Source organism: Lissotriton helveticus, chromosome 7 (genome assembly GCF_964261635.1).
Source record: "Lissotriton helveticus chromosome 7, aLisHel1.1, whole genome shotgun sequence".
In the NCBI taxonomy this organism is placed as follows: domain Eukaryota; kingdom Metazoa; phylum Chordata; class Amphibia; order Caudata; family Salamandridae; genus Lissotriton; species Lissotriton helveticus.
Window position 1 is genome coordinate 1,025,620,800 of NC_136068.1, and position 8,743 is coordinate 1,025,629,542.

Genomic DNA, 8,743 nt, shown 5'->3' on the forward strand with positions numbered 1-8,743 from the left:
TCATGTGGTCATAGGAGGACATTACGTCGTCGGCCAGTTCTAGCAGGGTGTCTCTTCCTTCGCTGACGAATCTCCCCCATAAGCCGGCACCCCAGTCTGATCGCGGAATGCGGTGCGCGGTCATGGCAACTTCGTACGCCTTGAACCATTGCTGGATATCGTCATTCTTGTAGTACTCCTTTACGATATCCTTCGGGATGTGGACCTTTGGGTCGGCAGGCGGTGAGGGGTTCCGGGCTACCGTGGCGCCAGTTTCTTCGAGGTTGGCTTTGAGTTCGAGTTCTTTGAGGCCACGCTCGTGCTCGTATGCGAGTTTTTTTTCTTCCAATTCTCTTTGCCGCCGCCTCTCTTCCAGATCTCCCTCTAATCGCCGTTGTTCAAGGGCCATTTTTTTTTCTGCTAATTGGAGTTCTCCGTCCAGCCGGAGTCGGGCGAGCTCTAGTTCATGGAGCCGACTCCTCTCTCGCTCCCGGGCATCTTCGTGGGAGAGGCCCGGGTCCCTGTTGGCGGTTCTTTCTTCTATGGGGGCTATGGCGGTACTCACGGGTACTTCTCGGACAATGTCATCGTTCGTTTGGGGTGGGGTCTCTCTGGTCTCCACCCAGGTTTGCAGCGCTTCTTTGAAATCGTCTTTTGTACTTAGTCCAGTGGTAGCGATACCCAAGTCTTTGCAAAATTGTTTAAGTTCTTTATGGGTATACTCCTCTAACAGGTCTTTCTGGAATTCTGCGGTCGTTCCGGCCTCCTTAGTAGTCATCGTGGCTGTGGATCTCTGTCAGTAGTGACGTGTTACTCGCTGTACGATTTGCGTGGGCTCGGATCCCGTCGCTTGCCACCAATGTTGGAAAGGCGACCCCGGGGGAGACAGAAGGTGTCTGACTGTCCGCCCCGAGACCCACCTCTCTGTATGGACTAGGCCGAGCGCCGTAGGGAGGCCTCCTTGGTGAGGCTCCTCTCCTACAATCGTAACAGCAGAGTAATCACACTACTTACAGATAGACACAACACAGGAAGGAGGTTCACAAGAATCTTTATATAAGTACTCGAAGCAAGTTCTTGGCAGGATAGCGGCAAGGATCGAAGGATCCGTAATGTCTTGATCTCGGGGGAAAGGGGGTAGCGGGACAGTCTTGGCACCCACTGGTGCGTGGATAGTTCAAGGGTTCAGGCCGCGACAGCGTCAGCAGGGCCTCGGAGATAGTTCAGCGGGGTCAGGCCGCGACAGCGTCAGCAGGGCCTCGAGGATAGTTCAGCTTGGTCAGGCCGCGACAGCGTCAGCAGGGCCTCGAAGGTGGTTTAGCTTGGACAGGCCGCGACAGCGTCAGCAGGGCCTCGAAGGTAGTTCAGCTTGGTCAGGCCGCGACAGCGTCAGCAGGGCCTCGAAGGTGGTTTAGCTTGGACAGGCCGCGACAGCGTCAGCAGGGCCTCGAAGGTAGTTCAGCTCGGTCAGGCCGCGACAGCGTCAGCAGGGCCTCGAAGGTGGTTTAGTTTGGACAGGCCGCGACAGCGTCAGCAGGGCCTCGAAGGTAGTTCCAGGTGCAAGAGTTCGGATCAGGATCAGCCGCGACGAGGTCAGCAGGGCTTCCACTCCAGATACAACTGCCGTCTTGATCCGGGGCTGGCCCAGATATAGGACTGGAGGGCTTTGATGTCCGGACCCTCGCGCCTGGGGGTCAGAGGGGCCGGGATGAAGGTGTCCAGACACCCAGCAGGGGGGTGGAGCCAGCGCCCAGGGAGCCGGGAGAGCGATCGATACCAGGCGTCCGGGGGTGGGGGAAGGCCCCTCGAGACTCTCCTCCTCCGGGGTCTGGTCGAGTGGCCACTTTACCACCTGGGAGGATCCTGGTGCCTCAATGTCTGGGCTTCGCTGGGGCCGGGCCCGGGATGGCGGCGGCCACGTGTTCGGGGCGTGAGGGTCCCAAGATGGAGTCGGGCCGGAAAGGGTGGCCGGGTCAGGGTGCCAGGCTGGCAGCGTTGGCGAGCAGGTTCCGCCGGGGTCCCAGGGAGGGGGAGAGCTGTAGGTGTCCGGGGAGGCTGCTCGTGCCGATGGTTCGTGAATGTGCGGGTCAGGGGGGTCGATAGTAGGTAAATGGAGGGCCGATGTCGTCCCGGGCCCGCCATGCGGACGGGGTCGGACCACGCCACGAGGCCGTGTCCAACACTATGCACTCTGCACTCAACACTCTGCACTCAACACTCAACACTCTGCACTCAACACTCTGCACTCAACACTCTGCCCTCAACACTCTGCCCTCAACACTCTGCTCTCAACACCCTGCATTCAACACTCTGCACACACTCAACACTCAACACTCTGCACTCAACACCCTGCACTCAACACTCTGCACTCAGCACACACTCAGCACTCAACACTCTGCACGCACTCAATACTCTGCACTCAACACTCTGCACTCAACACTCTGCACTCTGCACACACTCAACACTCTGCACTCAACACTCTGCACTCAACACTCTTCACGCACTCAACACTCTGCACTCTGCACGCACTCAACACTCTGCACTCAACACTCTGCACTCAACACTCTGCACTCAACACTCTTCACTCTGCACGCACTCAACACTCTGCACTCAACACTCTGCACTCAACACTCTGCACTCAACACTCTGCACTTAACACTCAACACTCTGCACTCAACACTCTTCACACACTCAACACTCTGCACTGTGCACGCACTCAACACTCTGCACTCAACACTCTGCACTCAACACTCTGCACTCAACACTCTGCACGCACTCAACACTCTGCACTCAACACTCTGCACTCTGCACGCACTCAACACTCTGCACTCAACACTCTGCAATCAACACTCTGCACTCAACACTCTGCACTCAACACTCTGCACTCAACACTCTGCACTCAACACTCTGCACTAAACACTCAACACTCTGCACTCAACACTCTGCACTCTGAACTCCGCACGTACTCAACACTCTGCACTCTGCATACACTCAACACTCTGCACTCAACACTCTGCACTCAACACTCTGCACTCAACACTCTGCACTCAACACTCTGCACTCAACACTCTACACTCTGCACGCACTCAACACTCTGCACTCAACACTCTGCACGCACTCTGCACTCTGCACGCACTCAACTCTCTGCACTCAACACTCTGTACTCAACACTCTGCTCTCAACACCCTGCACTCAACACTCTGCACACACTCAACACTCAACACTCTGCACTCAACACCCTGCACTCAACACTCTGCGCTCTGCACACACTCAACACTCAACACTCTGCACACACTCAACACTCTGCACGCACGCAACACTCTGCACTCAACACTCTGCACTCTGCACACACTCAACACTGCACTCAACACTCTGCACTCAACACTCTACACTCTGCACGCACTCAACACTCTGATTTTAACACTCTGCACTCAACACTCTGCACTCAACACCCTGCACTCAAGACTCTGCACTTAACACTCTGCACTTAACACTCTGCACTCAACACTCTGCACTCTGCACACCCTCAACACTCTGTACTCTGCACGCACTCAACACTCTGCACTCAACACTCTGCACTCTGCACTCTGCACTCTGCACTCAACTCTCTGCACTTTGCACGCGCTCAACACTCTGTACTTTGCACTCAACACTCTGCACTCAACACTCTGCACTCAACACTCTGCACTCAACACTCTGCAGGCAACACTCTGCACTCTGCACGCACTCAACACTCTGCATGCACTCAACACTCTGCACTCTGCACGCACTCAACACTCTGCACTTAACACTCTGCACTCAACACTCTGCACTCAACACTCTGCACTCTGCACTCAACACTCTGCACTCAACACTCTGCACTCTGCACTCAACACTCTGCACTCTGCACTCAACACTCTGCACTCAACACTCTGCACTCTGCACTCTGCACTCTGCACTCAACACTCTGCACTCTGCACTCAACACTCTGCACTCTGCACTCTGCACTCAACACTATGCACTCTGCACTCAACACTCTGCACTCAACACTCAACATTCTGCACTCAGCACTCTGCACTCAACACTCTGCACTCAACACTCTGCACTCCGAATGCACTCAACAGTCTGCACTCTGCACGCACTCAACACTCTGCACTCTGCACTCAACACTCTGCACTCTGCACTCAACACTCTGCACTCTGCCCTCAACACTATGCACTCTGCACTCAACACTCTGCACTCAACACTCAACACTCTGCACTCAACACTATGCACTCAACACTCTGCCCTCAACACTCTGCACTCCGAATGCACTCAACACTCTGCACTCTGCACGCACTCAACACTCTGCACTCTGCACTCTACACTCAACAGTCTGCACTCTGCACATAACACTCTGCCCTCTGCACTCTGCACTCTGCACGCACTAAACACTCTGCACTCAACACTCTGCACGCACTCAACACTCTGCACTCAACACTCTGCACTCTGCACATAACACTCTGCACTCTGCACTCTGCACGCACTCAACACTCTGCACGCACTCAACACTCCACACTCAACACTCTGCAATCAACACTCTGCACTCTGCACTCTGCACTCAACACTCTGCACTCTGCACTCAACACTCTGCACTCAACACTCTGCACTCAACACTCTGCACTCTGCACTCAACACTCTGCACTCAACACTCTGCACTCTGCATGCACTCAACACTCTGCACCCACTCAACACTCTGCACTCAACACTCTGCACTCAACAATGCACTCAACACTCTGCACTCTGCACTCTGCACGCACTCAACACGCTGCACTCATCACTCTGCACTCTGCACTCAACACTCTGTACTCTGCACTCTGCACTCAACACTCTGTACTCTGCACTCTGCACTCAACACTCTGCCCTCAGCACTCTGCCCTCTGCACTCAACACTCTGCACTCAACACTCTGCACGCACTCAACACTCTGCAAGCACTCAACACTGCACTCTGCACTCTGCACTCTGCACTCAACACTCTGCCCCCTGCACTCTGCACTCTGCACGTACTCAACACTCTGCACTCTGCATGCACTCAACACTCTGCACTCTGCACTCAACACTCTGCACTCAACACTCTGCACTCAACACTCTGCACTCTGCACGCACTCAACACTCGGCACGCACTCAACACTCTGCACTCTGCACGCACTCAACACTGCACTAAACACTCTGCAAATTTTTTATTGAGTTTATTATTAAACGTGCACTAACAAACAGGAAAACAAGCATTGGAAATGCAATAGGTCTCGGATTTATTTGAGTTACAGCTAATGGCATTGTAAATGGCAATGTCTTTTAGCCATGTGTTATGGAGTGTATGCATGTGGTGTGTAGTGCAATTATGTGATTTGGATTGGAATTGTTCACCCTGCACACTCACACACTGTTCACCCTGCACACTCACACACTGTACACCCTGCACACACACACACACACTGTTCACCCTACACACACACACTGTTCACTCTACACGCTCTCACACTGCTCACCCTGCACACTCACACACTGCTCACCCTGCACACTCACACACTGCTCACCCTACACACGCACACACTGCTCACCCTACACACTCACACACTGCTCACCCTACACACTCACACACTGCTCACCCTACATGCTCACACAATGTTCACCCTGCACGCTCACACACTGTTAACCCTGCATACTCACACACTGCTCACCCTGCATGCTCACACACTGCTCACCCTACACACTCACACACTGCTCACCCTACGTAATGCGAAAAGACCTAGCTCTTCCCTTTGGCCTGTGTTGTAATCGTACAGTAGGTTGTGAGTAGTTGCGCTTGATTGGTTGAGGCGTCCCCTCCTTGCTGCTCCCCTCACAGAGGGCCGGCTGCCTCAATGAAGCTCCCAAGACACGTGTTCAGCTGTTCTTTGTTTTAGCTCCTGTGTGGCAGTGCACCGTGTAAGCGCACAAGCATACCCTGCTCTCTCTGGAACAGTCACTCTGCAGTCGCACTCCACACTCCACACTCTGCACTCAACACTCTGCACTCTGCACTCAACACTGCACTCAACACTCTGCACTCTGTACTCAACACTCTGCACTCTGCACGCACTCAACACTCAACACTCTGCACTCAACACTCTGCACTCTGCACGCACTCAACACTCTGCACTCTGCACCCACTCTGACTCTGCACTCAACACTCTGCACTCAACACTCTGCACTCAACACTCTGCACTCTGCACTCTGCACGCACTCAACACTCTGCACTCAACACTCTGCACTCAACACTCTGCACTCAACACTCTGCGCTCTGCACTCTGCACGCACTCAACACTCTGCACTCAACACTCTGCACTCTGCACTCAACACTCTGCACTCTGCACTCTGCACTCTGCACTCAACACTCTGCCCTCTGCACTCTGCACATACTCAACACTCTGCACTCAACACTCTGCACTCAACACTCTGCACTCAACACTCTGCACTCAACACTCTGCACTCTGCACTCAACACTCCGCACTCTGCACTCTGCACTCGACACTCTGCCCTCTGCACTCTGCATGTACTCAACACTCTGCACTCTGCATGCACTCAACACTCTGCACTCTGCACGCACTCAACACTCTGCACTCTGCACACACTCAACACTGCACTCAACACTCTGCACTCAACACTCTGCACTCTGCACTCTACACTCAACAGTCTGCACTCTGCACATAACACTCTGCCCTCTGCACTCTGCCCTCTGCACGCACTAAACACTCTGCACTCAACACTCTGCACGCACTCAACACTCTGCACTCAACACTCTGCACTCTGCACATAACACTCTGCACTCTGCACTCTGCACGCACTCAACACTCTGCACTCTGCACGCACTCAACACTCCACACTCAACACTCTGCAATCAACACTCTGCACTCTGCACTCTGCACTCTGCACTCAACACTCTGCACTCTGCACTCAACACTCTGCACTCAACACTCTGCACTCAACACTCCGCACTCTGCACTCAACACTCTGCACTCAACACTCTGCACTCTGCATGCACTCAACACTCTGCACCCACTCAACACTCTGCACTCAACACTCTGCACTCAACAATGCACTCAACACTCTGCACTCTGCACTCTGCACGCACTCAACACGCTGCACTCATCACTCTGCACTCTGCACTCAACACTCTGCACTCAGCACTCTGCACGCACTCTACACTCAGCACTCTGCACTCTGCATTCTGCACGCACTCTGCACTCTGCACGCACTCAACACTCTGCACTCAACACTCTGCACTCAACACTCTGTACTCTGCACTCAACACTTTGCACTCAACACTCTGCACTCAACATTCTGCACTCAACACTTTGCATGCACTCAACACTCTGCACTCTGCATGCACTCAACACTCTGCACTCAACACTCTGCACTCAATACTCTGCACTCAACACTCTGCACTCAACACTCTGCACTCTGCACGCACTCAACACTCTGCACGCACTCAACACTCTGCACTCAACACTCTGCACTCAACACTCTGCACTCAACAGCACTCAACACTCTGCACTCAACACTCTGCAATCTGCACTCAACAGTCTGCACTCAACACTCTGCACTCAACACTCTGCACTCAACAACACTCTGCACTCAACACTCTGCACTCTACACTCTGCACTCCGCACTCAACACTCTGCACTCTGCACTCTGCACTCTGCACTCTGCACTCTGCACTCTGCGCTCAACACTCTGCACTCAACACTCTGTACTCTGCACTCTGCACTCTGCACTCAACACTCTGCACTCAACACTCTGCACTCTGCACTCAACACTCTGCACTCAACACTCTGCACTCAACACTCTGCACTCAACACTCTGCACTCAACAGCACTCTGCACTCAACACTCTGCACTCAACACTCTGCACTCAACACTCTGCACTCTGCACTCACACTCTGCACACTCACTCTGCACTCACACTATAATAATCCTTATGTCCTGGAACCAAGGGTTTGTGTGTTTAATACACTCCAGCACTGCCAGTTACCAGCGGTTCAGTGCGCCTTTGGATGCCGCACAACAAGGTGAACACAGTGTGCTCCGGGGGCAGGGGCTTGTCCCGGCTGAGAAGGGAGGGAGCATTGAAACTACAAAGATTTGTTGATCCCGGGTTGGAGGGCCTGCCGGGTCCCCCTTTCAGCCTCCATGGCTGGGGCCCAGCTGGGGCCCTGGGCCTCCTGTCCCCCATGCCCCAGCGCCCGCTCATTCTTTCAATGGGGCACAGGGCGACCAGATGGCTTCCCTTTCGTGCCCGGCCATCAGGTCGCCCGGATCCCCTTGGCCATCTGGTCGCTCGGATCCCCTTGGCCATCTGGTCGCCCGGATCCCCTCGGCTATCTGGTCACCCGCAATGCTTTCCTATGGGGCGACCAGATGGCCGGACTTTCCTGGAAGTCCCGATGAGGTGCCATTTGCCTCCCGGATCCCAGCGAGGGTTCCAGGAGGTCGTGGACTTTCGCGCCTTGGGTCCAAGAAAGGGGGGTAATTTTCCTCCGGATTACTAGGGAGAGGGTCAGTCAGACTTCCATGAGGTCCAGCGATTCTGAATCAGGGGAAGGCAGAACCCGGGCCCGCCCGCCGGGGCCCCCAGGGGTATGGGTACGCTCCTGCCTCTCAGCCCCTTGCCGATGGTCCTTTTTCTCAGAGTTTGCTCAGGCATACCTCCGTGAGGTCCGGCGATGCTGAGACGGGGGAAGGCAGCACCCGGGCATGCCTCTGA